This window comes from Schistocerca serialis, chromosome 6 (genome assembly GCF_023864345.2).
Source record: "Schistocerca serialis cubense isolate TAMUIC-IGC-003099 chromosome 6, iqSchSeri2.2, whole genome shotgun sequence".
NCBI lineage: Eukaryota > Metazoa > Arthropoda > Insecta > Orthoptera > Acrididae > Schistocerca > Schistocerca serialis.
The window spans coordinates 655,168,185-655,190,493 of record NC_064643.1 but is presented as its reverse complement, the minus strand read 5'-3'; the positions used below and the strand labels follow the sequence as shown (position 1 = coordinate 655,190,493).

Below are 22,309 nucleotides of genomic sequence, written 5' to 3'. Positions count from 1 at the left end.
TTGTCATAGGTTGTAGAACATCCCTTTCATTCAGTGTACTGCCATGTGTTAGATGTTGCTCGAGATAGCTCCGCTCCTTGCAGGAAGGTGTAAGAAATGAATGCCTTCTGTGAGGTTCCAACTCACGACCCCTGGTTTACGAGACCAGTGCTCTACCACTGAGCTAAGAAGGCGGCAGCTTAGCTTTTGTGAGCTATCCCCAATTTGTTACTTCATCATACTGAATCTTGCAGCCCTCGACCAGATATCGGATTTGGCACACAGCTGCTGCTGGGGTTGTCCAAATTGCCGTTTTCCAAATCTCTTGAATGTTTCGCCCTTACGATCGACGACGAGCTTCGGGCCAGCAAAAGTTTGCGGTCTGCGCAATCCTGACCTAGTGCACAGCTTGTGGGATAGCGTGGCTCGACTGCGAAATGCGCCTTTCGGCTCCTCTCTCTGGCTACAGTATGCTGTTGTCCACAGTGGCGCTGGCGTTGCCCATGGGGCTTCATGTAAGGCGACTGCACGTCGCTCGGCCAACAGCGGCCTACTGCAGACCGACACTTAAGAGACACCAAATACAAATCGACATCGAGAGACAGGCCCTGTCATATGGCACTCGCGACGTATACGCTGAAATTGAATGTAAAGAATACGTCTTTTGTGGTGGGCGTCACTCTACTGCAGTGTCACACATGACGAATAAAAAGGAAAACAGCAGAACGTCTGTGTAGGGCTATGTTTTTACCTACAGTGTCACCTGGCTGAATGTGTATAAGGCTCTGTGGCATCACTCAAACACAGCCAAATTGTCACACTAGCTGTGCATCTCTAACAAAGTTGACGTATGTCCTCACCTCGGTGCCGGTTAAAACGATTTCGCCCCCGGGTGGGCTCGAACCACCAACCTTTCGGTTAACAGCCGAACGCGCTAGCCGATTGCGCCACGGAGGCCTTGACTTTGCCTCCCTTGCGCTCTGTATATCAACGCGAGTGGTAGCATTTGCTTACGCCTCTTCACATGGATAACGTGCATGCACACTGTAGCGAGGCTCGTAAACGAATGACATCGCCAAGCATGACATTATACTACAAAATGCATACAAACCAATGTTCTGCCTATGAATTCAGAAAACCTCTGAGGCCAGTAGAATACTTGTCATAGGTTGTAGAACATCCCTTTCATTCAGTGTACTGCCATGTGTTAGATGTTGCTCGAGATAGCTCCGCTCCTTGCAGGAAGGTGTAAAAAATGAATGCCTTCTGTGAGGTTCGAACTCACGACCCCTGGTTTACGAGACCAGTGCTCTACCACTGAGCTAAGAAGGCGGCAGCTTAGCGTTTGTGAGCTATCCCCAAATTGTTACTTCATCATACTGAATCTTGCAGCCCTCGATCAGATATCGGATTTGGCACACAGCTGCTGCTGGGGTTGTCCAAATTGCCGTTTTCCAAATCTCTTGAATGTTTCGCCCTCACGATCGACGACGAGCTTCGGGCCAGCAAAAGTTTGCGGTCTGCGCAATCCTGACCTAGTGCACAGCTTGTGGGATAGCGTGGCTCGACTGCGAAATGCGCCTTTCGGCTCCTCTCTCTGGCTACAGTATGCTGTTGTCCACAGTGGCGCTGGCGTTGCCCATGGGGCTTCATGTAAGGCGACTGCACGTCGCTCGGCCAACAGCGGCCTACTGCAGACCGACACTTAAGAGACACCAAATACAAATCGACATCGAGAGACAGGCCCTGTCATATGGCACTCGCGACGTATACGCTGAAATTGAGTGTAAAGAATACGTCTTTTGTGGTGGGCGTCACTCTACTGCAGTGTCACACATGACGAATAAAAAGGAAAACAGCAGAACGTCTGTGTAGGGCCATGCTTTTACCTACAGTGTCACCTGGCTGAATGTGTATAAGGCTCTGTGGCATCACTCAAACACAGCCAAATTGTCACACTAGCTGTGCATCTCTAACAAAGTTGACGTATGTCCTCACCTCGGTGCCCGTTAAAACGATTTCGCCCCCGGGTGGGCTCGAACCACCAACCTTTCGGTTAACAGCCGAACGCGCTAGCCGATTGCGCCACGGAGGCCTTGACTTTGGCTCCCTTGCGCTCTGTATATCAACGAGAGTGGTAGCATTTGCTTACGCCTCTTCACATGGATAACGTGCATGCACACTGTAGCGAGGCTCGTAAACGAATGACATCGCCAAGCATGACATTATACTACAAAATGCATACAAACCAATGTTCTGCCTATGAATTCAGAAAACCTCTGAGGCCAGTAGAATACTTGTCATAGGTTGTAGAACATCCCTTTCATTCAGTGTACTGCCATGTGTTAGATGTTGCTCGAGATAGCTCCGCTCCTTGCAGGAAGGTGTAAAAAATGAATGCCTTCTGTGAGGTTCGAACTCACGACCCCTGGTTTACGAGACCAGTGCTCTACCACTGAGCTAAGAAGGCGGCAGCTTAGCTTTTGTGAGCTATCCCCAATTTGTTACTTCATCAAACTGAATCTTGCAGCCCTCGACCAGATATCGGATTTGGCACACAGCTGCTGCTGGGGTTGTCCAAATTGCCGTTTTCCAAATCTCTTGAATGTTTCGCCCTTACGATCGACGACGAGCTTCGGGCCAGCAAAAGTTTGCGGTCTGCGCAATCCTGACCTAGTGCACAGCTTGTGGGATAGCGTGGCTCGACTGCGAAATGCGCCTTTCGGCTCCTCTCTCTGGCTACAGTATGCTGTTGTCCACAGTGGCGCTGGCGTTGCCCATGGGGCTTCATGTAAGGCGACTGCACGTCGCTCGGCCAACAGCGGCCTACTGCAGACCGACACTTAAGAGACACCAAATACAAATCGACATCGAGAGACAGGCCCTGTCATATGGCACTCGCGACGTATACGCTGAAATTGAATGTAAAGAATACGTCTTTTGTGGTGGGCGTCACTCTACTGCAGTGTCACACATGACGAATAAAAAGGAAAACAGCAGAACGTCTGTGTAGGGCCATGTTTTTACCTACAGTGTCACCTGGCTGAATGTGTATAAGGCTCTGTGGCATCACTCAAACACAGCCAAATTGTCACACTAGCTGTGCATCTCTAACAAAGTTGACGTATGTCCTCACCTCGGTGCCGGTTAAAACGATTTCGCCCCCGTGTGGGCTCGAACCACCAACCCTTCGGTTAACAGCCGAACGCGCTAGCCGATTGCGCCACGGAGGCCTTGACTTTGGCTCCCCTGCGCTCTGTATATCAACGCGAGTGGTAGCATTTGCTTACGCCTCTTCACATGGATAACGTGCATGCACACTGTAGCGAGGCTCGTAAACGAATGACATCGCCAAGCATGACATTATACTACAAAATGCATACAAACCAATGTTCTGCCTATGAATTCAGAAAACCTCTGAGGCCAGTAGAATACTTGTCATAGGTTGTAGAACATCCCTTTCATTCAGTGTACTGCCATGTGTTAGATGTTGCTCGAGATAGCTCCGCTCCTTGCAGGAAGGTGTAAAAAATGAATGCCTTCTGTGAGGTTCGAACTCACGACCCCTGGTTTACGAGACCAGTGCTCTACCACTGAGCTAAGAAGGCGGCAGCTTAGCTTTTCTGAGCTATCCCCAATTTGTTACTTCATCATACTGAATCTTGCAGCCCTCGACCAGATATCGGATTTGGCACACAGCTGCTGCTGGGGTTGTCCAAATTGCCGTTTTCCAAATCTCTTGAATGTTTCGCCCTTACGATCGACGACGAGCTTCGGGCCAGCAAAAGTTTGCGGTCTGCGCAATCCTGACCTAGTGCACAGCTTGTGGGATAGCGTGGCTCGACTGCGAAATGCGCCTTTCGGCTCCTCTCTCTGGCTACAGTATGCTGTTGTCCACAGTGGCGCTGGCGTTGCCCATGGGGCTTCATGTAAGGCGACTGCACGTCGCTCGGCCAACAGCGGCCTACTGCAGACCGACACTTAAGAGACACCAAATACAAATCGACATCGAGAGACAGGCCCTGTCATATGGCACTCGCGACGTATACGCTGAAATTGAATGTAAAGAATACGTCTTTTGTGGTGGGCGTCACTCTACTGCAGTGTCACACATGACGAATAAAAAGGAAAACAGCAGAACGTCTGTGTAGGGCCATGTTTTTACCTACAGTGTAACCTGGCTGAATGTGTATAAGGCTCTGTGGCATCACTCAAACACAGCCAAATTGTCACACTAGCTGTGCATCTCTAACAAAGTTGACGTATGTCCTCACCTCGGTGCCGGTTAAAACGATTTCGCCCCCGGGTGGGCTCGAACCACCAACCTTTCGGTTAACAGCCGAACGCGCTAGCCGATTGCGCCCCGGAGGCCTTGACTTTGGCTCCCTTGCGCTCTGTATATCAACGCGAGTGGTAGCATTTGCTTACGCCTCTTCACATGGATAACGTGCATGCACACTGTAGCGAGGCTCGTAAACGAATGACATCGCCAAGCATGACATTATACTACAAAATGCATACAAACCAATGTTCTGCCTATGAATTCAGAAAACCTCTGAGGCCAGTAGAATACTTGTCATAGGTTGTAGAACATCCCTTTCATTCAGTGTACTGCCATGTGTTAGACGTTGCTCGAGATAGCTCCGCTCCTTGCAGGAAGGTGTAAAAAATGAATGCCTTCTGTGAGGTTCGAACTCACGACCCCTGGTTTACGAGACCAGTGCTCTACCACTGAGCTAAGAAGGCGGCAGCTTAGCTTTTGTGAGCTATCCCCAATTTGTTACTTCATCAAACTGAATCTTGCAGCCCTCGACCAGATATCGGATTTGGCACACAGCTGCTGCTGGGGTTGTCCAAATTGCCGTTTTCCAAATCTCTTGAATGTTTCGCCCTTACGATCGACGACGAGCTTCGGGCCAGCAAAAGTTTGCGGTCTGCGCAATCCTGACCTAGTGCACAGCTTGTGGGATAGCGTGGCTCGACTGCGAAATGCGCCTTTCGGCTCCTCTCTCTGGCTACAGTATGCTGTTGTCCACAGTGGCGCTGGCGTTGCCCATGGGGCTTCATGTAAGGCGACTGCACGTCGCTCGGCCAACAGCGGCCTACTGCAGACCGACACTTAAGAGACACCAAATACAAATCGACATCGAGAGACAGGCCCTGTCATATGGCACTCGCTACGTATACGCTGAAATTGAATGTAAAGAATACGTCTTTTGTGGTGGGCGTCACTCTACTGCAGTGTCACACATGACGAATAAAAAGGAAAACAGCAGAACGTCTGTGTAGGGCCATGTTTTTACCTACAGTGTCACCTGGCTGAATGTGTATAAGGCTCTGTGGCATCACTCAAACACAGCCAAATTGTCACACTAGCTGTGCATCTCTAACAAAGTTGACGTATGTCCTCACCTCGGTGCCGGTTAAAACGATTTCGCCCCCGGGTGGGCTCGAACCACCAACCTTTCGGTTAACAGCCGAACGCGCTAGCCGATTGCGCCACGGAGGCCTTGACTTTGGCACCCTTGCGCTCTGTATATCAACGCGAGTGGTAGCATTTGCTTACGCCTCTTCACATGGATAACGTGCATGCACACTGTAGCGAGGCTCGTAAACGAATGACATCGCCAAGCATGACATTATACTACAAAATGCATACAAACCAATGTTCTGCCTATGAATTCAGAAAACCTCTGAGGCCAGTAGAATACTTGTCATAGGTTGTAGAACATCCCTTTCATTCAGTGTACTGCCATGTGTTAGATGTTGCTCGAGATAGCTCCGCTCCTTGCAGGAAGGTGTAAAAAATGAATGCCTTCTGTGAGGTTCGAACTCACGACCCCTGGTTTACGAGACCAGTGCTCTACCACTGAGCTAAGAAGGCGGCAGCTTAGCTTTTGTGAGCTATCCCCAATTTGTTACTTCATCAAACTGAATCTTGCAGCCCTCGACCAGATATCGGATTTGGCACACAGCTGCTGCTGGGGTTGTCCAAATTGCCGTTTTCCAAATCTCTTGAATGTTTCGCCCTTACGATCGACGACGAGCTTCGGGCCAGCAAAAGTTTGCGGTCTGCGCAATCCTGACCTAGTGCACAGCTTGTGGGATAGCGTGGCTCGACTGCGAAATGCGCCTTTCGGCTCCTCTCTCTGGCTACAGTATGCTGTTGTCCACAGTGGCGCTGGCGTTGCCCATGGGGCTTCATGTAAGGCGACTGCACGTCGCTCGGCCAACAGCGGCCTACTGCAGACCGACACTTAAGAGACACCAAATACAAATCGACATCGAGAGACAGGCCCTGTCATATGGCACTCGCTACGTATACGCTGAAATTGAATGTAAAGAATACGTCTTTTGTGGTGGGCGTCACTCTACTGCAGTGTCACACATGACGAATAAAAAGGAAAACAGCAGAACGTCTGTGTAGGGCCATGTTTTTACCTACAGTGTCACCTGGCTGAATGTGTATAAGGCTCTGTGGCATCACTCAAACACAGCCAAATTGTCACACTAGCTGTGCATCTCTAACAAAGTTGACGTATGTCCTCACCTCGGTGCCGGTTAAAACGATTTCGCCCCCGGGTGGGCTCGAACCACCAACCTTTCGGTTAACAGCCGAACGCGCTAGCCGATTGCGCCACGGAGGCCTTGACTTTGGCACCCTTGCGCTCTGTATATCAACGCGAGTGGTAGCATTTGCTTACGCCTCTTCACATGGATAACGTGCATGCACACTGTAGCGAGGCTCGTAAACGAATGACATCGCCAAGCATGACATTATACTACAAAATGCATACAAACCAATGTTCTGCCTATGAATTCAGAAAACCTCTGAGGCCAGTAGAATACTTGTCATAGGTTGTAGAACATCCCTTTCATTCAGTGTACTGCCATGTGTTAGATGTTGCTCGAGATAGCTCCGCTCCTTGCAGGAAGGTGTAAAAAATGAATGCCTTCTGTGAGGTTCGAACTCACGACCCCTGGTTTACGAGACCAGTGCTCTACCACTGAGCTAAGAAGGCGGCAGCTTAGCTTTTGTGAGCTATCCCCAATTTGTTACTTCATCAAACTGAATCTTGCAGCCCTCGACCAGATATCGGATTTGGCACACAGCTGCTGCTGGGGTTGTCCAAATTGCCGTTTTCCAAATCTCTTGAATGTTTCGCCCTTACGATCGACGACGAGCTTCGGGCCAGCAAAAGTTTGCGGTCTGCGCAATCCTGACCTAGTGCACAGCTTGTGGGATAGCGTGGCTCGACTGCGAAATGCGCCTTTCGGCTCCTCTCTCTGGCTACAGTATGCTGTTGTCCACAGTGGCGCTGGCGTTGCCCATGGGGCTTCATGTAAGGCGACTGCACGTCGCTCGGCCAACAGCGGCCTACTGCAGACCGACACTTAAGAGACACCAAATACAAATCGACATCGAGAGACAGGCCCTGTCATATGGCACTCGCGACGTATACGCTGAAATTGAATGTAAAGAATACGTCTTTTGTGGTGGGCGTCACTCTACTGCAGTGTCACACATGACGAATAAAAAGGAAAACAGCAGAACGTCTGTGTAGGGCCATGTTTTTACCTACAGTGTCACCTGGCTGAATGTGTATAAGGCTCTGTGGCATCACTCAAACACAGCCAAATTGTCACACTAGCTGTGCATCTCTAACAAAGTTGACGTATGTCCTCACCTCGGTGCCGGTTAAAACGATTTCGCCCCCGTGTGGGCTCGAACCACCAACCCTTCGGTTAACAGCCGAACGCGCTAGCCGATTGCGCCACGGAGGCCTTGACTTTGGCTCCCCTGCGCTCTGTATATCAACGCGAGTGGTAGCATTTGCTTACGCCTCTTCACATGGATAACGTGCATGCACACTGTAGCGAGGCTCGTAAACGAATGACATCGCCAAGCATGACATTATACTACAAAATGCATACAAACCAATGTTCTGCCTATGAATTCAGAAAACCTCTGAGGCCAGTAGAATACTTGTCATAGGTTGTAGAACATCCCTTTCATTCAGTGTACTGCCATGTGTTAGATGTTGCTCGAGATAGCTCCGCTCCTTGCAGGAAGGTGTAAAAAATGAATGCCTTCTGTGAGGTTCGAACTCACGACCCCTGGTTTACGAGACCAGTGCTCTACCACTGAGCTAAGAAGGCGGCAGCTTAGCTTTTCTGAGCTATCCCCAATTTGTTACTTCATCATACTGAATCTTGCAGCCCTCGACCAGATATCGGATTTGGCACACAGCTGCTGCTGGGGTTGTCCAAATTGCCGTTTTCCAAATCTCTTGAATGTTTCGCCCTTACGATCGACGACGAGCTTCGGGCCAGCAAAAGTTTGCGGTCTGCGCAATCCTGACCTAGTGCACAGCTTGTGGGATAGCGTGGCTCGATTGCGAAATGCGCCTTTCGGCTCCTCTCTCTGGCTACAGTATGCTGTTGTCCACAGTGGCGCTGGCGTTGCCCATGGGGCTTCATGTAAGGCGACTGCACGTCGCTCGGCCAACAGCGGCCTACTGCAGACCGACACTTAAGAGACACCAAATACAAATCGACATCGAGAGACAGGCCCTGTCATATGGCACTCGCGACGTATACGCTGAAATTGAATGTAAAGAATACGTCTTTTGTGGTGGGCGTCACTCTACTGCAGTGTCACACATGACGAATAAAAAGGAAAACAGCAGAACGTCTGTGTAGGGCCATGTTTTTACCTACAGTGTAACCTGGCTGAATGTGTATAAGGCTCTGTGGCATCACTCAAACACAGCCAAATTGTCACACTAGCTGTGCATCTCTAACAAAGTTGACGTATGTCCTCACCTCGGTGCCGGTTAAAACGATTTCGCCCCCGGGTGGGCTCGAACCACCAACCTTTCGGTTAACAGCCGAACGCGCTAGCCGATTGCGCCCCGGAGGCCTTGACTTTGGCTCCCTTGCGCTCTGTATATCAACGCGAGTGGTAGCATTTGCTTACGCCTCTTCACATGGATAACGTGCATGCACACTGTAGCGAGGCTCGTAAACGAATGACATCGCCAAGCATGACATTATACTACAAAATGCATACAAACCAATGTTCTGCCTATGAATTCAGAAAACCTCTGAGGCCAGTAGAATACTTGTCATAGGTTGTAGAACATCCCTTTCATTCAGTGTACTGCCATGTGTTAGACGTTGCTCGAGATAGCTCCGCTCCTTGCAGGAAGGTGTAAAAAATGAATGCCTTCTGTGAGGTTCGAACTCACGACCCCTGGTTTACGAGACCAGTGCTCTACCACTGAGCTAAGAAGGCGGCAGCTTAGCTTTTGTGAGCTATCCCCAATTTGTTACTTCATCAAACTGAATCTTGCAGCCCTCGACCAGATATCGGATTTGGCACACAGCTGCTGCTGGGGTTGTCCAAATTGCCGTTTTCCAAATCTCTTGAATGTTTCGCCCTTACGATCGACGACGAGCTTCGGGCCAGCAAAAGTTTGCGGTCTGCGCAATCCTGACCTAGTGCACAGCTTGTGGGATAGCGTGGCTCGACTGCGAAATGCGCCTTTCGGCTCCTCTCTCTGGCTACAGTATGCTGTTGTCCACAGTGGCGCTGGCGTTGCCCATGGGGCTTCATGTAAGGCGACTGCACGTCGCTCGGCCAACAGCGGCCTACTGCAGACCGACACTTAAGAGACACCAAATACAAATCGACATCGAGAGACAGGCCCTGTCATATGGCACTCGCTACGTATACGCTGAAATTGAATGTAAAGAATACGTCTTTTGTGGTGGGCGTCACTCTACTGCAGTGTCACACATGACGAATAAAAAGGAAAACAGCAGAACGTCTGTGTAGGGCCATGTTTTTACCTACAGTGTCACCTGGCTGAATGTGTATAAGGCTCTGTGGCATCACTCAAACACAGCCAAATTGTCACACTAGCTGTGCATCTCTAACAAAGTTGACGTATGTCCTCACCTCGGTGCCGGTTAAAACGATTTCGCCCCCGGGTGGGCTCGAACCACCAACCTTTCGGTTAACAGCCGAACGCGCTAGCCGATTGCGCCACGGAGGCCTTGACTTTGGCACCCTTGCGCTCTGTATATCAACGCGAGTGGTAGCATTTGCTTACGCCTCTTCACATGGATAACGTGCATGCACACTGTAGCGAGGCTCGTAAACGAATGACATCGCCAAGCATGACATTATACTACAAAATGCATACAAACCAATGTTCTGCCTATGAATTCAGAAAACCTCTGAGGCCAGTAGAATACTTGTCATAGGTTGTAGAACATCCCTTTCATTCAGTGTACTGCCATGTGTTAGATGTTGCTCGAGATAGCTCCGCTCCTTGCAGGAAGGTGTAAAAAATGAATGCCTTCTGTGAGGTTCGAACTCACGACCCCTGGTTTACGAGACCAGTGCTCTACCACTGAGCTAAGAAGGCGGCAGCTTAGCTTTTGTGAGCTATCCCCAATTTGTTACTTCATCAAACTGAATCTTGCAGCCCTCGACCAGATATCGGATTTGGCACACAGCTGCTGCTGGGGTTGTCCAAATTGCCGTTTTCCAAATCTCTTGAATGTTTCGCCCTTACGATCGACGACGAGCTTCGGGCCAGCAAAAGTTTGCGGTCTGCGCAATCCTGACCTAGTGCACAGCTTGTGGGATAGCGTGGCTCGACTGCGAAATGCGCCTTTCGGCTCCTCTCTCTGGCTACAGTATGCTGTTGTCCACAGTGGCGCTGGCGTTGCCCATGGGGCTTCATGTAAGGCGACTGCACGTCGCTCGGCCAACAGCGGCCTACTGCAGACCGACACTTAAGAGACACCAAATACAAATCGACATCGAGAGACAGGCCCTGTCATATGGCACTCGCGACGTATACGCTGAAATTGAATGTAAAGAATACGTCTTTTGTGGTGGGCGTCACTCTACTGCAGTGTCACACATGACGAATAAAAAGGAAAACAGCAGAACGTCTGTGTAGGGCCATGTTTTTACCTACAGTGTCACCTGGCTGAATGTGTATAAGGCTCTGTGGCATCACTCAAACACAGCCAAATTGTCACACTAGCTGTGCATCTCTAACAAAGTTGACGTATGTCCTCACCTCGGTGCCGGTTAAAACGACTTCGCCCCCGGGTGGGCTCGAACCACCAACCTTTCGGTTAACAGCCGAACGCGCTAGCCGATTGCGCCACGGAGGCCTTGACTTTGGCACCCTTGCGCTCTGTATATCAACGCGAGTGGTAGCATTTGCTTACGCCTCTTCACATGGATAACGTGCATGCACACTGTAGCGAGGCTCGTAAACGAATGACATCGCCAAGCATGACATTATACTACAAAATGCATACAAACCAATGTTCTGCCTATGAATTCAGAAAACCTCTGAGGCCAGTAGAATACTTGTCATAGGTTGTAGAACATCCCTTTCATTCAGTGTACTGCCATGTGTTAGATGTTGCTCGAGATAGCTCCGCTCCTTGCAGGAAGGTGTAAAAAATGAATGCCTTCTGTGAGGTTCGAACTCACGACCCCTGGTTTACGAGACCAGTGCTCTACCACTGAGCTAAGAAGGCGGCAGCTTAGCTTTTGTGAGCTATCCCCAATTTGTTACTTCATCAAACTGAATCTTGCAGCCCTCGACCAGATATCGGATTTGGCACACAGCTGCTGCTGGGGTTGTCCAAATTGCCGTTTTCCAAATCTCTTGAATGTTTCGCCCTTACGATCGACGACGAGCTTCGGGCCAGCAAAAGTTTGCGGTCTGCGCAATCCTGACCTAGTGCACAGCTTGTGGGATAGCGTGGCTCGACTGCGAAATGCGCCTTTCGGCTCCTCTCTCTGGCTACAGTATGCTGTTGTCCACAGTGGCGCTGGCGTTGCCCATGGGGCTTCATGTAAGGCGACTGCACGTCGCTCGGCCAACAGCGGCCTACTGCAGACCGACACTTAAGAGACACCAAATACAAATCGACATCGAGAGACAGGCCCTGTCATATGGCACTCGCGACGTATACGCTGAAATTGAATGTAAAGAATACGTCTTTTGTGGTGGGCGTCACTCTACTGCAGTGTCACACATGACGAATAAAAAGGAAAACAGCAGAACGTCTGTGTAGGGCCATGTTTTTACCTACAGTGTCACCTGGCTGAATGTGTATAAGGCTCTGTGGCATCACTCAAACACAGCCAAATTGTCACACTAGCTGTGCATCTCTAACAAAGTTGACGTATGTCCTCACCTCGGTGCCGGTTAAAACGATTTCGCCGCCGGGTGGGCTCGAACCACCAACCTTTCGGTTAACAGCCGAACGCGCTAGCCGATTGCGCCACGGAGGCCTTGACTTTGGCTCCCTTGCGCTCTGTATATCAACGCGAGTGGTAGCATTTGCTTACGCCTCTTCACATGGATAACGTGCATGCACACTGTAGCGAGGCTCGTAAACGAATGACATCGCCAAGCATGACATTATACTACAAAATGCATACAAACCAATGTTCTGCCTATGAATTCAGAAAACCTCTGAGGCCAGTAGAATACTTGTCATAGGTTGTAGAACATCCCTTTCATTCAGTGTACTGCCATGTGTTAGATGTTGCTCGAGATAGCTCCGCTCCTTGCAGGAAGGTGTAAGAAATGAATGCCTTCTGTGAGGTTCCAACTCACGACCCCTGGTTTACGAGACCAGTGCTCTACCACTGAGCTAAGAAGGCGGCAGCTTAGCTTTTGTGAGCTATCCCCAATTTGTTACTTCATCATACTGAATCTTGCAGCCCTCGACCAGATATCGGATTTGGCACACAGCTGCTGCTGGGGTTGTCCAAATTGCCGTTTTCCAAATCTCTTGAATGTTTCGCCCTTACGATCGACGACGAGCTTCGGGCCAGCAAAAGTTTGCGGTCTGCGCAATCCTGACCTAGTGCACAGCTTGTGGGATAGCGTGGCTCGACTGCGAAATGCGCCTTTCGGCTCCTCTCTCTGGCTACAGTATGCTGTTGTCCACAGTGGCGCTGGCGTTGCCCATGGGGCTTCATGTAAGGCGACTGCACGTCGCTCGGCCAACAGCGGCCTACTGCAGACCGACACTTAAGAGACACCAAATACAAATCGACATCGAGAGACAGGCCCTGTCATATGGCACTCGCGACGTATACGCTGAAATTGAATGTAAAGAATACGTCTTTTGTGGTGGGCGTCACTCTACTGCAGTGTCACACATGACGAATAAAAAGGAAAACAGCAGAACGTCTGTGTAGGGCCATGTTTTTACCTACAGTGTCACCTGGCTGAATGTGTATAAGGCTCTGTGGCATCACTCAAACACAGCCAAATTGTCACACTAGCTGTGCATCTCTAACAAAGTTGACGTATGTCCTCACCTCGGTGCCGGTTAAAACGATTTCGCCCCCGGGTGGGCTCGAACCACCAACCTTTCGGTTAACAGCCGAACGCGCTAGCCGATTGCGCCACGGAGGCCTTGACTTTGCCTCCCTTGCGCTCTGTATATCAACGCGAGTGGTAGCATTTGCTTACGCCTCTTCACATGGATAACGTGCATGCACACTGTAGCGAGGCTCGTAAACGAATGACATCGCCAAGCATGACATTATACTACAAAATGCATACAAACCAATGTTCTGCCTATGAATTCAGAAAACCTCTGAGGCCAGTAGAATACTTGTCATAGGTTGTAGAACATCCCTTTCATTCAGTGTACTGCCATGTGTTAGATGTTGCTCGAGATAGCTCCGCTCCTTGCAGGAAGGTGTAAAAAATGAATGCCTTCTGTGAGGTTCGAACTCACGACCCCTGGTTTACGAGACCAGTGCTCTACCACTGAGCTAAGAAGGTGGCAGCTTAGCGTTTGTGAGCTATCCCCAAATTGTTACTTCATCATACTGAATCTTGCAGCCCTCGATCAGATATCGGATTTGGCACACAGCTGCTGCTGGGGTTGTCCAAATTGCCGTTTTCCAAATCTCTTGAATGTTTCGCCCTCACGATCGACGACGAGCTTCGGGCCAGCAAAAGTTTGCGGTCTGCGCAATCCTGACCTAGTGCACAGCTTGTGGGATAGCGTGGCTCGACTGCGAAATGCGCCTTTCGGCTCCTCTCTCTGGCTACAGTATGCTGTTGTCCACAGTGGCGCTGGCGTTGCCCATGGGGCTTCATGTAAGGCGACTGCACGTCGCTCGGCCAACAGCGGCCTACTGCAGACCGACACTTAAGAGACACCAAATACAAATCGACATCGAGAGACAGGCCCTGTCATATGGCACTCGCGACGTATACGCTGAAATTGAGTGTAAAGAATACGTCTTTTGTGGTGGGCGTCACTCTACTGCAGTGTCACACATGACGAATAAAAAGGAAAACAGCAGAACGTCTGTGTAGGGCCATGTTTTTACCTACAGTGTCACCTGGCTGAATGTGTATAAGGCTCTGTGGCATCACTCAAACACAGCCAAATTGTCACACTAGCTGTGCATCTCTAACAAAGTTGACGTATGTCCTCACCTCGGTGCCCGTTAAAACGATTTCGCCCCCGGGTGGGCTCGAACCACCAACCTTTCGGTTAACAGCCGAACGCGCTAGCCGATTGCGCCACGGAGGCCTTGACTTTGGCTCCCTTGCGCTCTGTATATCAACGAGAGTGGTAGCATTTGCTTACGCCTCTTCACATGGATAACGTGCATGCACACTGTAGCGAGGCTCGTAAACGAATGACATCGCCAAGCATGACATTATACTACAAAATGCATACAAACCAATGTTCTGCCTATGAATTCAGAAAACCTCTGAGGCCAGTAGAATACTTGTCATAGGTTGTAGAACATCCCTTTCATTCAGTGTACTGCCATGTGTTAGATGTTGCTCGAGATAGCTCCGCTCCTTGCAGGAAGGTGTAAAAAGTGAATGCCTTCTGTGAGGTTCGAACTCACGACCCCTGGTTTACGAGACCAGTGCTCTAACACTGAGCTAAGAAGGCGGCAGCTTAGCGTTTGTGAGCTATCCCCAAATTGTTACTTCATCATACTGAATCTTGCAGCCCTCGATCAGATATCGGATTTGGCACACAGCTGCTGCTGGGGTTGTCCAAATTGCCGTTTTCCAAATCTCTTGAATGTTTCGCCCTCACGATCGACGACGAGCTTCGGGCCAGCAAAAGTTTGCGGTCTGCGCAATCCTGACCTAGTGCACAGCTTGTGGGATAGCGTGGCTCGACTGCGAAATGCGCCTTTCGGCTCCTCTCTCTGGCTACAGTATGCTGTTGTCCACAGTGGCGCTGGCGTTGCCCATGGGGCTTCATGTAAGGCGACTGCACGTCGCTCGGCCAACAGCGGCCTACTGCAGACCGACACTTAAGAGACACCAAATACAAATCGACATCGAGAGACAGGCCCTGTCATATGGCACTCGCGACGTATACGCTGAAATTGAATGTAAAGAATACGTCTTTTGTGGTGGGCGTCACTCTACTGCAGTGTCACACATGACGAATAAAAAGGAAAACAGCAGAACGTCTGTGTAGGGCCATGTTTTTACCTACAGTGTCACCTGGCTGAATGTGTATAAGGCTCTGTGGCATCACTCAAACACAGCCAAATTGTCACACTAGCTGTGCATCTCTAACAAAGTTGACGTATGTCCTCACCTCGGTGCCGGTTAAAACGATTTCGCCCCCGGGTGGGCTCGAACCACCAACCTTTCGGTTAACAGCCGAACGCGCTAGCCGATTGCGCCCCGGAGGCCTTGACTTTGGCTCCCTTGCGCTCTGTATATCAACGCGAGTGGTAGCATTTGCTTACGCCTCTTCACATGGATAACGTGCATGCACACTGTAGCGAGGCTCGTAAACGAATGACATCGCCAAGCATGACATTATACTACAAAATGCATACAAACCAATGTTCTGCCTATGAATTCAGAAAACCTCCGAGGCCAGTAGAATACTTGTCATAGGTTGTAGAACATCCCTTTCATTCAGTGTACTGCCATGTGTTAGATGTTGCTCGAGATAGCTCCGCTCCTTGCAGGAAGGTGTAAAAAATGAATGCCTTCTGTGAGGTTCGAACTCACGACCCCTGGTTTACGAGACCAGTGCTCTACCACTGAGGTAAGAAGGCGGCAGCTTAGCTATTGTGAGCTATCCCCAAATTGTTACTTCATCATACTGAATCTTGCAGCCCTCGACCAGATATCGGATTTGGCACACAGCTGCTGCTGGGGTTGTCCAAATTGCCGTTTTCCAAATCTCTTGAATGTTTCGCCCTTACGATCGACGACGAGCTTCGGGCCAGCAAAAGTTTGCGGTCTGCGCAATCCTGACCTAGTGCACAGCTTGTGGGATAGCGTGGCTCGACTGCGAAATGCGCCTTTCGGCTCCTCTCTCTGGCTACAGTATGCTGTTGTCCACAGTGGCGCTGGCGTTGCCCATGGGGCTTCATGTAAGGCGACTGCACGTCGCTCGGCCAACAGCGGCCTACTGCAGACCGACACTTAAGAGACACCAAATACAAATCGACATCGAGAGACAGGCCCTGTCATATGGCACTCGCGACGTATACGCTGAAATTGAATGTAAAGAATACGTCTTTTGTGGTGGGCGTCACTCTACTGCAGTGTCACACATGACGAATAAAAAGGAAAACAGCAGAACGTCTGTGTAGGGCCATGTTTTTACCTACAGTGTCACCTGGCTGAATGTGTATAAGGCTCTGTGGCATCACTCAAACACAGCCAAATTGTCACACTAGCTGTGCATCTCTAACAAAGTTGACGTATGTCCTCACCTCGGTGCCGGTTAAAACGATTTCGCCCCCGGGTGGGCTCGAACCACCAACCTTTCGGTTAACAGCCGAACGCGCTAGCCGATTGCGCCCCGGAGGCCTTGACTTTGGGTCCCTTGCGCTCTGTATATCAACGCGAGTGGTAGCATTTGCTTACGCCTCTTCACATGGATAACGTGCATGCACACTGTAGCGAGGCTCGTAAACGAATGACATCGCCAAGCATGACATTATACTACAAAATGCATACAAACCAATGTTCTGCCTATGAATTCAGAAAACCTCCGAGGCCAGTAGAATACTTGTCATAGGTTGTAGAACATCCCTTTCATTCAGTGTACTGCCATGTGTTAGATGTTGCTCGAGATAGCTCCGCTCCTTGCAGGAAGGTGTAAAAAATGAATGCCTTCTGTGAGGTTCGAACTCACGACCCCTGGTTTACGAGACCAGTGCTCTACCACTGAGCTAAGAAGGCGGCAGCTTAGCTATTGTGAGCTATCCCCAAATTGTTACTTCATCATACTGAATCTTGCAGCCCTCGACCAGATATCGGATTTGGCACACAGCTGCTGCTGGGGTTGTCCAAATTGCCGTTTTCCAAATCTCTTGAATGTTTCGCCCTTACGATCGACGACGAGCTTCGGGCCAGCAAAAGTTTGCGGTCTGCGCAATCCTGACCTAGTGCACAGCTTGTGGGATAGCGTGGCTCGAATGCGAAATGCGCCTTTCGGCTCCTCTCTCTGGCTACAGTATGCTGTTGTCCACAGTGGCGCTGGCGTTGCCCATGGGGCTTCATGTAAGGCGGATAGCGTGGCTCGACTGCGAAATGCGCCTTTCGGCTCCTCTCTCTGGCTACAGTATGCTGTTGTCCACAGTGGCGCTGGCGTTGCCCATGGGGCTTCATGTAAGGCGACTGCACGTCGCTCGGCCAACAGCGGCCTACTGCAGACCGACACTTAAGAGACACCAAATACAAATCGACATCGAGAGACAGGCCCTGTCATATGGCACTCGCGACGTATACGCTGAAATTGAATGTAAAGAATACGTCTTTTGTGGTGGGCGTCACTCTACTGCAGTGTCACACATGACGAATAAAAAGGAAAACAGCAGAACGTCTGTGTAGGGCCATGTTTTTACCTACAGTGTCACCTGGCTGAATGTGTATAAGGCTCTGTGGCATCACTCAAACACAGCCAAATTGTCACACTAGCTGTGCATCTCTAACAAAGTTGACGTATGTCCTCACCTCGGTGCCGGTTAAAACGATTTCGCCCCCGGGTGGGCTCGAACCACCAACCTTTCGGTTAACAGCCGAACGCGCTAGCCGATTGCGCCACGGAGGCCTTGACTTTGGCTTCCTTGCGCTCTGTATATCAACGCGAGTGGCAGCATTTGCTTACGCCTCTTCACATGGATAACGTGCATGCACACTGTAGCGAGGCTCGTAAACGGATGACATCGCCAAGCATGACATTATACTACAAAATGCATACAAACCAATGTTCTGCCTATGAATTCAGAAAACCTCCGAGGCCAGTAGAATACTTGTCATAGGTTGTAGAACATCCCTTTCATTCAGTGTACTGCCATGTGTTAGATGTTGCTCGAGATAGCTCCGCTCCTTGCAGGAAGGTGTAAAAAATGAATGCCTTCTGTGAGGTTCGAACTCACGACCCCTGGTTTACGAGACCAGTGCTCTACCACTGAGCTAAGAAGGCGGCAGCTTAGCTATTGTGAGCTATCCCCAAATTGTTACTTCATCATACTGAATCTTGCAGCCCTCGACCAGATATCGGATTTGGCACACAGCTGCTGCTGGGGTTGTCCAAATTGCCGTTTTCCAAATCTCTTGAATGTTTCGCCCTTACGATCGACGACGAGCTTCGGGCCAGCAAAAGTTTGCGGTCTGCGCAATCCTGACCTAGTGCACAGCTTGTGGGATAGCGTGGCTCGACTGCGAAATGCGCCTTTCGGCTCCTCTCTCTGGCTACAGTATGCTGTTGTCCACAGTGGCGCTGGCGTTGCCCATGGGGCTTCATGTAAGGCGACTGCACGTCGCTCGGCCAACAGCGGCCTACTGCAGACCGACACTTAAGAGACACCAAATACAAATCGACATCGAGAGACAGGCCCTGTCATATGGCACTCGCGACGTATACGCTGAAATTGAATGTAAAGAATACGTCTTTTGTGGTGGGCGTCACTCTACTGCAGTGTCACACATGACGAATAAAAAGGAAAACAGCAGAACGTCTGTGTAGGGCCATGTTTTTACCTACAGTGTCACCTGGCTGAATGTGTATAAGGCTCTGTGGCATCACTCAAACACAGCCAAATTGTCACACTAGCTGTGCATCTCTAACAAAGTTGACGTATGTCCTCACCTCGGTGCCGGTTAAAACGATTTCGCCCCCGGGTGGGCTCGAACCACCAACCTTTCGGTTAACAGCCGAACGCGCTAGCCGATTGCGCCCCGGAGGCCTTGACTTTGGCTCCCTTGCGCTCTGTATATCAACGCGAGTGGTAGCATTTGCTTACGCCTCTTCACATGGATAACGTGCATGCACACTGTAGCAAGGCTCGTAAACGAATGACATCGCCAAGCATGACATTATACTACAAAATGCATACAAACCAATGTTCTGCCTATGAATTCAGAAAACCTCCGAGGCCAGTAGAATACTTGTCATAGGTTGTAGAACATCCCTTTCATTCAGTGTACTGCCATGTGTTAGATGTTGCTCGAGATAGCTCCGCTCCTTGCAGGAAGGTGTAAAAAATGAATGCCTTCTGTGAGGTTCGAACTCACGACCCCTGGTTTACGAGACCAGTGCTCTACCACTGAGCTAAGAAGGCGGCAGCTTAGCTATTGTGAGCTATCCCCAAATTGTTACTTCATCATACTGAATCTTGCAGCCCTCGACCAGATATCGGATTTGGCACACAGCTGCTGCTGGGGTTGTCCAAATTGCCGTTTTCCAAATCTCTTGAATGTTTCGCCCTTACGATCGACGACGAGCTTCGGGCCAGCAAAAGTTTGCGGTCTCCGCAATCCTGACCTAGTGCACAGCTTGTGGGATAGCGTGGCTCGAATGCGAAATGCGCCTTTCGGCTCCTCTCTCTGGCTACAGTATGCTGTTGTCCACAGTGGCGCTGGCGTTGCCCATGGGGCTTCATGTAAGGCGGATAGCGTGGCTCGACTGCGAAATGCGCCTTTCGGCTCCTCTCTCTGGCTACAGTATGCTGTTGTCCACAGTGGCGCTGGCGTTGCCCATGGGGCTTCATGTAAGGCGACTGCACGTCGCTCGGCCAACAGCGGCCTACTGCAGACCGACACTTAAGAGACACCAAATACAAATCGACATCGAGAGACAGGCCCTGTCATATGGCACTCGCGACGTATACGCTGAAATTGAATGTAAAGAATACGTCTTTTGTGGTGGGCGTCACTCTACTGCAGTGTCACACATGACGAATAAAAAGGAAAACAGCAGAACGTCTGTGTAGGGCCATGTTTTTACCTACAGTGTCACCTGGCTGAATGTGTATAAGGCTCTGTGGCATCACTCAAACACAGCCAAATTGTCACACTAGCTGTGCATCTCTAAGAAAGTTGACGTATGTCCTCACCTCGGTGCCGGTTAAAACGATTTCGCCCCCGGGTGGGCTCGAACCACCAACCTTTCGGTTAACAGCCGAACGCGCTAGCCGATTGCGCCACGGAGGCCTTGACTTTGGCTTCCTTGCGCTCTGTATATCAACGCGAGTGGCAGCATTTGCTTACGCCTCTTCACATGGATAACGTGCATGCACACTGTAGCGAGGCTCGTAAACGGATGACATCGCCAAGCATGACATTATACTACAAAATGCATACAAACCAATGTTCTGCCTATGAATTCAGAAAACCTCCGAGGCCAGTAGAATACTTGTCATAGGTTGTAGAACATCCCTTTCATTCAGTGTACTGCCATGTGTTAGATGTTGCTCGAGATAGCTCCGCTCCTTGCAGGAAGGTGTAAAAAATGAATGCCTTCTGTGAGGTTCGAACTCACGACCCCTGGTTTACGAGACCAGTGCTCTACCACTGAGCTAAGAAGGCGGCAGCTTAGCTATTGTGAGCTATCCCCAAATTGTTACTTCATCATACTGAATCTTGCAGCCCTCGACCAGATATCGGATTTGGCACACAGCTGCTGCTGGGGTTGTCCAAATTGCCGTTTTCCAAATCTCTTGAATGTTTCGCCCTTACGATCGACGACGAGCTTCGGGCCAGCAAAAGTTTGCGGTCTGCGCAATCCTGACCTAGTGCACAGCTTGTGGGATAGCGTGGCTCGACTGCGAAATGCGCCTTTCGGCTCCTCTCTCTGGCTACAGTATGCTGTTGTCCACAGTGGCGCTGGCGTTGCCCATGGGGCTTCATGTAAGGCGACTGCACGTCGCTCGGCCAACAGCGGCCTACTGCAGACCGACACTTAAGAGACACCAAATACAAATCGACATCGAGAGACAGGCCCTGTCATATGGCACTCGCGACGTATACGCTGAAATTGAATGTAAAGAATACGTCTTTTGTGGTGGGCGTCACTCTACTGCAGTGTCACACATGACGAATAAAAAGGAAAACAGCAGAACGTCTGTGTAGGGCCATGTTTTTACCTACAGTGTCACCTGGCTGAATGTGTATAAGGCTCTGTGGCATCACTCAAACACAGCCAAATTGTCACACTAGCTGTGCATCTCTAACAAAGTTGACGTATGTCCTCACCTCGGTGCCGGTTAAAACGATTTCGCCCCCGGGTGGGCTCGAACCACCAACCTTTCGGTTAACAGCCGAACGCGCTAGCCGATTGCGCCCCGGAGGCCTTGACTTTGGCTCCTTTGCGCTCTGTATATCAACGCGAGTGGTAGCATTTGCTTACGCCTCTTCACATGGATAACGTGCATGCACACTGTAGCAAGGCTCGTAAACGAATGACATCGCCAAGCATGACATTATACTACAAAATGCATACAAACCAATGTTCTGCCTATGAATTCAGAAAACCTCCGAGGCCAGTAGAATACTTGTCATAGGTTGTAGAACATCCCTTTCATTCAGTGTACTGCCATGTGTTAGATGTTGCTCGAGATAGCTCCGCTCCTTGCAGGAAGGTGTAAAAAATGAATGCCTTCTGTGAGGTTCGAACTCACGACCCCTGGTTTACGAGACCAGTGCTCTACCACTGAGCTAAGAAGGCGGCAGCTTAGCTATTGTGAGCTATCCCCAAATTGTTACTTCATCATACTGAATCTTGCAGCCCTCGACCAGATATCGGATTTGGCACACAGCTGCTGCTGGGGTTGTCCAAATTGCCGTTTTCCAAATCTCTTGAATGTTTCGCCCTTACGATCGACGACGAGCTTCGGGCCAGCAAAAGTTTGCGGTCTGCGCAATCCTGACCTAGTGCACAGCTTGTGGGATAGCGTGGCTCGAATGCGAAATGCGCCTTTCGGCTCCTCTCTCTGGCTACAGTATGCTGTTGTCCACAGTGGCGC

The 22,309-nt window shown here is 50.2% G+C and overlaps 39 non-coding genes across 39 annotated transcripts; all 39 read right to left on the bottom strand.

Moving 5' to 3' along the window:
* Positions 1-101: 101 nt before the first annotated feature.
* Positions 102-173, bottom strand: Trnat-cgu (transfer RNA threonine (anticodon CGU)). The gene has a single exon. It is a non-coding gene; the product is annotated as a tRNA-Thr (tRNA).
* Positions 174-862: 689 nt separating this feature from the next.
* Positions 863-936, bottom strand: Trnan-guu (transfer RNA asparagine (anticodon GUU)). The gene has a single exon. It is a non-coding gene; the product is annotated as a tRNA-Asn (tRNA).
* Positions 937-1,239: 303 nt separating this feature from the next.
* Positions 1,240-1,311, bottom strand: Trnat-cgu (transfer RNA threonine (anticodon CGU)). The gene has a single exon. It is a non-coding gene; the product is annotated as a tRNA-Thr (tRNA).
* A 689-nt stretch (positions 1,312-2,000) lies between these two features.
* Positions 2,001-2,074, bottom strand: Trnan-guu (transfer RNA asparagine (anticodon GUU)). Its single transcript has one exon. It is a non-coding gene; the product is annotated as a tRNA-Asn (tRNA).
* Positions 2,075-2,377: 303 nt separating this feature from the next.
* Trnat-cgu (transfer RNA threonine (anticodon CGU)) lies at positions 2,378-2,449 on the bottom strand. The gene has a single exon. It is a non-coding gene; the product is annotated as a tRNA-Thr (tRNA).
* Positions 2,450-3,138: 689 nt separating this feature from the next.
* On the bottom strand, positions 3,139-3,212 carry Trnan-guu (transfer RNA asparagine (anticodon GUU)). The gene has a single exon. It is a non-coding gene; the product is annotated as a tRNA-Asn (tRNA).
* A 303-nt stretch (positions 3,213-3,515) lies between these two features.
* On the bottom strand, positions 3,516-3,587 carry Trnat-cgu (transfer RNA threonine (anticodon CGU)). Its single transcript has one exon. It is a non-coding gene; the product is annotated as a tRNA-Thr (tRNA).
* A 689-nt stretch (positions 3,588-4,276) lies between these two features.
* On the bottom strand, positions 4,277-4,350 carry Trnan-guu (transfer RNA asparagine (anticodon GUU)). The gene has a single exon. It is a non-coding gene; the product is annotated as a tRNA-Asn (tRNA).
* Positions 4,351-4,653: 303 nt separating this feature from the next.
* Trnat-cgu (transfer RNA threonine (anticodon CGU)) lies at positions 4,654-4,725 on the bottom strand. Its single transcript has one exon. It is a non-coding gene; the product is annotated as a tRNA-Thr (tRNA).
* A 689-nt stretch (positions 4,726-5,414) lies between these two features.
* Positions 5,415-5,488, bottom strand: Trnan-guu (transfer RNA asparagine (anticodon GUU)). Its single transcript has one exon. It is a non-coding gene; the product is annotated as a tRNA-Asn (tRNA).
* Positions 5,489-5,791: 303 nt separating this feature from the next.
* Positions 5,792-5,863, bottom strand: Trnat-cgu (transfer RNA threonine (anticodon CGU)). Its single transcript has one exon. It is a non-coding gene; the product is annotated as a tRNA-Thr (tRNA).
* A 689-nt stretch (positions 5,864-6,552) lies between these two features.
* Positions 6,553-6,626, bottom strand: Trnan-guu (transfer RNA asparagine (anticodon GUU)). Its single transcript has one exon. It is a non-coding gene; the product is annotated as a tRNA-Asn (tRNA).
* Positions 6,627-6,929: 303 nt separating this feature from the next.
* Trnat-cgu (transfer RNA threonine (anticodon CGU)) lies at positions 6,930-7,001 on the bottom strand. The gene has a single exon. It is a non-coding gene; the product is annotated as a tRNA-Thr (tRNA).
* Positions 7,002-7,690: 689 nt separating this feature from the next.
* Trnan-guu (transfer RNA asparagine (anticodon GUU)) lies at positions 7,691-7,764 on the bottom strand. The gene has a single exon. It is a non-coding gene; the product is annotated as a tRNA-Asn (tRNA).
* A 303-nt stretch (positions 7,765-8,067) lies between these two features.
* On the bottom strand, positions 8,068-8,139 carry Trnat-cgu (transfer RNA threonine (anticodon CGU)). Its single transcript has one exon. It is a non-coding gene; the product is annotated as a tRNA-Thr (tRNA).
* Positions 8,140-8,828: 689 nt separating this feature from the next.
* Positions 8,829-8,902, bottom strand: Trnan-guu (transfer RNA asparagine (anticodon GUU)). Its single transcript has one exon. It is a non-coding gene; the product is annotated as a tRNA-Asn (tRNA).
* A 303-nt stretch (positions 8,903-9,205) lies between these two features.
* Trnat-cgu (transfer RNA threonine (anticodon CGU)) lies at positions 9,206-9,277 on the bottom strand. The gene has a single exon. It is a non-coding gene; the product is annotated as a tRNA-Thr (tRNA).
* A 689-nt stretch (positions 9,278-9,966) lies between these two features.
* Trnan-guu (transfer RNA asparagine (anticodon GUU)) lies at positions 9,967-10,040 on the bottom strand. Its single transcript has one exon. It is a non-coding gene; the product is annotated as a tRNA-Asn (tRNA).
* A 303-nt stretch (positions 10,041-10,343) lies between these two features.
* Positions 10,344-10,415, bottom strand: Trnat-cgu (transfer RNA threonine (anticodon CGU)). The gene has a single exon. It is a non-coding gene; the product is annotated as a tRNA-Thr (tRNA).
* Positions 10,416-11,104: 689 nt separating this feature from the next.
* Trnan-guu (transfer RNA asparagine (anticodon GUU)) lies at positions 11,105-11,178 on the bottom strand. The gene has a single exon. It is a non-coding gene; the product is annotated as a tRNA-Asn (tRNA).
* A 303-nt stretch (positions 11,179-11,481) lies between these two features.
* Positions 11,482-11,553, bottom strand: Trnat-cgu (transfer RNA threonine (anticodon CGU)). Its single transcript has one exon. It is a non-coding gene; the product is annotated as a tRNA-Thr (tRNA).
* A 689-nt stretch (positions 11,554-12,242) lies between these two features.
* On the bottom strand, positions 12,243-12,316 carry Trnan-guu (transfer RNA asparagine (anticodon GUU)). The gene has a single exon. It is a non-coding gene; the product is annotated as a tRNA-Asn (tRNA).
* A 303-nt stretch (positions 12,317-12,619) lies between these two features.
* On the bottom strand, positions 12,620-12,691 carry Trnat-cgu (transfer RNA threonine (anticodon CGU)). The gene has a single exon. It is a non-coding gene; the product is annotated as a tRNA-Thr (tRNA).
* A 689-nt stretch (positions 12,692-13,380) lies between these two features.
* On the bottom strand, positions 13,381-13,454 carry Trnan-guu (transfer RNA asparagine (anticodon GUU)). The gene has a single exon. It is a non-coding gene; the product is annotated as a tRNA-Asn (tRNA).
* A 303-nt stretch (positions 13,455-13,757) lies between these two features.
* On the bottom strand, positions 13,758-13,829 carry Trnat-cgu (transfer RNA threonine (anticodon CGU)). Its single transcript has one exon. It is a non-coding gene; the product is annotated as a tRNA-Thr (tRNA).
* Positions 13,830-14,518: 689 nt separating this feature from the next.
* Trnan-guu (transfer RNA asparagine (anticodon GUU)) lies at positions 14,519-14,592 on the bottom strand. The gene has a single exon. It is a non-coding gene; the product is annotated as a tRNA-Asn (tRNA).
* A 303-nt stretch (positions 14,593-14,895) lies between these two features.
* Trnat-cgu (transfer RNA threonine (anticodon CGU)) lies at positions 14,896-14,967 on the bottom strand. The gene has a single exon. It is a non-coding gene; the product is annotated as a tRNA-Thr (tRNA).
* A 689-nt stretch (positions 14,968-15,656) lies between these two features.
* On the bottom strand, positions 15,657-15,730 carry Trnan-guu (transfer RNA asparagine (anticodon GUU)). Its single transcript has one exon. It is a non-coding gene; the product is annotated as a tRNA-Asn (tRNA).
* Positions 15,731-16,033: 303 nt separating this feature from the next.
* Positions 16,034-16,105, bottom strand: Trnat-cgu (transfer RNA threonine (anticodon CGU)). Its single transcript has one exon. It is a non-coding gene; the product is annotated as a tRNA-Thr (tRNA).
* A 689-nt stretch (positions 16,106-16,794) lies between these two features.
* On the bottom strand, positions 16,795-16,868 carry Trnan-guu (transfer RNA asparagine (anticodon GUU)). The gene has a single exon. It is a non-coding gene; the product is annotated as a tRNA-Asn (tRNA).
* Positions 16,869-17,171: 303 nt separating this feature from the next.
* Positions 17,172-17,243, bottom strand: Trnat-cgu (transfer RNA threonine (anticodon CGU)). Its single transcript has one exon. It is a non-coding gene; the product is annotated as a tRNA-Thr (tRNA).
* A 797-nt stretch (positions 17,244-18,040) lies between these two features.
* Trnan-guu (transfer RNA asparagine (anticodon GUU)) lies at positions 18,041-18,114 on the bottom strand. Its single transcript has one exon. It is a non-coding gene; the product is annotated as a tRNA-Asn (tRNA).
* A 303-nt stretch (positions 18,115-18,417) lies between these two features.
* Positions 18,418-18,489, bottom strand: Trnat-cgu (transfer RNA threonine (anticodon CGU)). The gene has a single exon. It is a non-coding gene; the product is annotated as a tRNA-Thr (tRNA).
* Positions 18,490-19,178: 689 nt separating this feature from the next.
* On the bottom strand, positions 19,179-19,252 carry Trnan-guu (transfer RNA asparagine (anticodon GUU)). Its single transcript has one exon. It is a non-coding gene; the product is annotated as a tRNA-Asn (tRNA).
* Positions 19,253-19,555: 303 nt separating this feature from the next.
* Trnat-cgu (transfer RNA threonine (anticodon CGU)) lies at positions 19,556-19,627 on the bottom strand. The gene has a single exon. It is a non-coding gene; the product is annotated as a tRNA-Thr (tRNA).
* A 797-nt stretch (positions 19,628-20,424) lies between these two features.
* Trnan-guu (transfer RNA asparagine (anticodon GUU)) lies at positions 20,425-20,498 on the bottom strand. The gene has a single exon. It is a non-coding gene; the product is annotated as a tRNA-Asn (tRNA).
* A 303-nt stretch (positions 20,499-20,801) lies between these two features.
* On the bottom strand, positions 20,802-20,873 carry Trnat-cgu (transfer RNA threonine (anticodon CGU)). Its single transcript has one exon. It is a non-coding gene; the product is annotated as a tRNA-Thr (tRNA).
* Positions 20,874-21,562: 689 nt separating this feature from the next.
* Trnan-guu (transfer RNA asparagine (anticodon GUU)) lies at positions 21,563-21,636 on the bottom strand. The gene has a single exon. It is a non-coding gene; the product is annotated as a tRNA-Asn (tRNA).
* A 303-nt stretch (positions 21,637-21,939) lies between these two features.
* On the bottom strand, positions 21,940-22,011 carry Trnat-cgu (transfer RNA threonine (anticodon CGU)). Its single transcript has one exon. It is a non-coding gene; the product is annotated as a tRNA-Thr (tRNA).
* Positions 22,012-22,309: the final 298 nt, after the last annotated feature.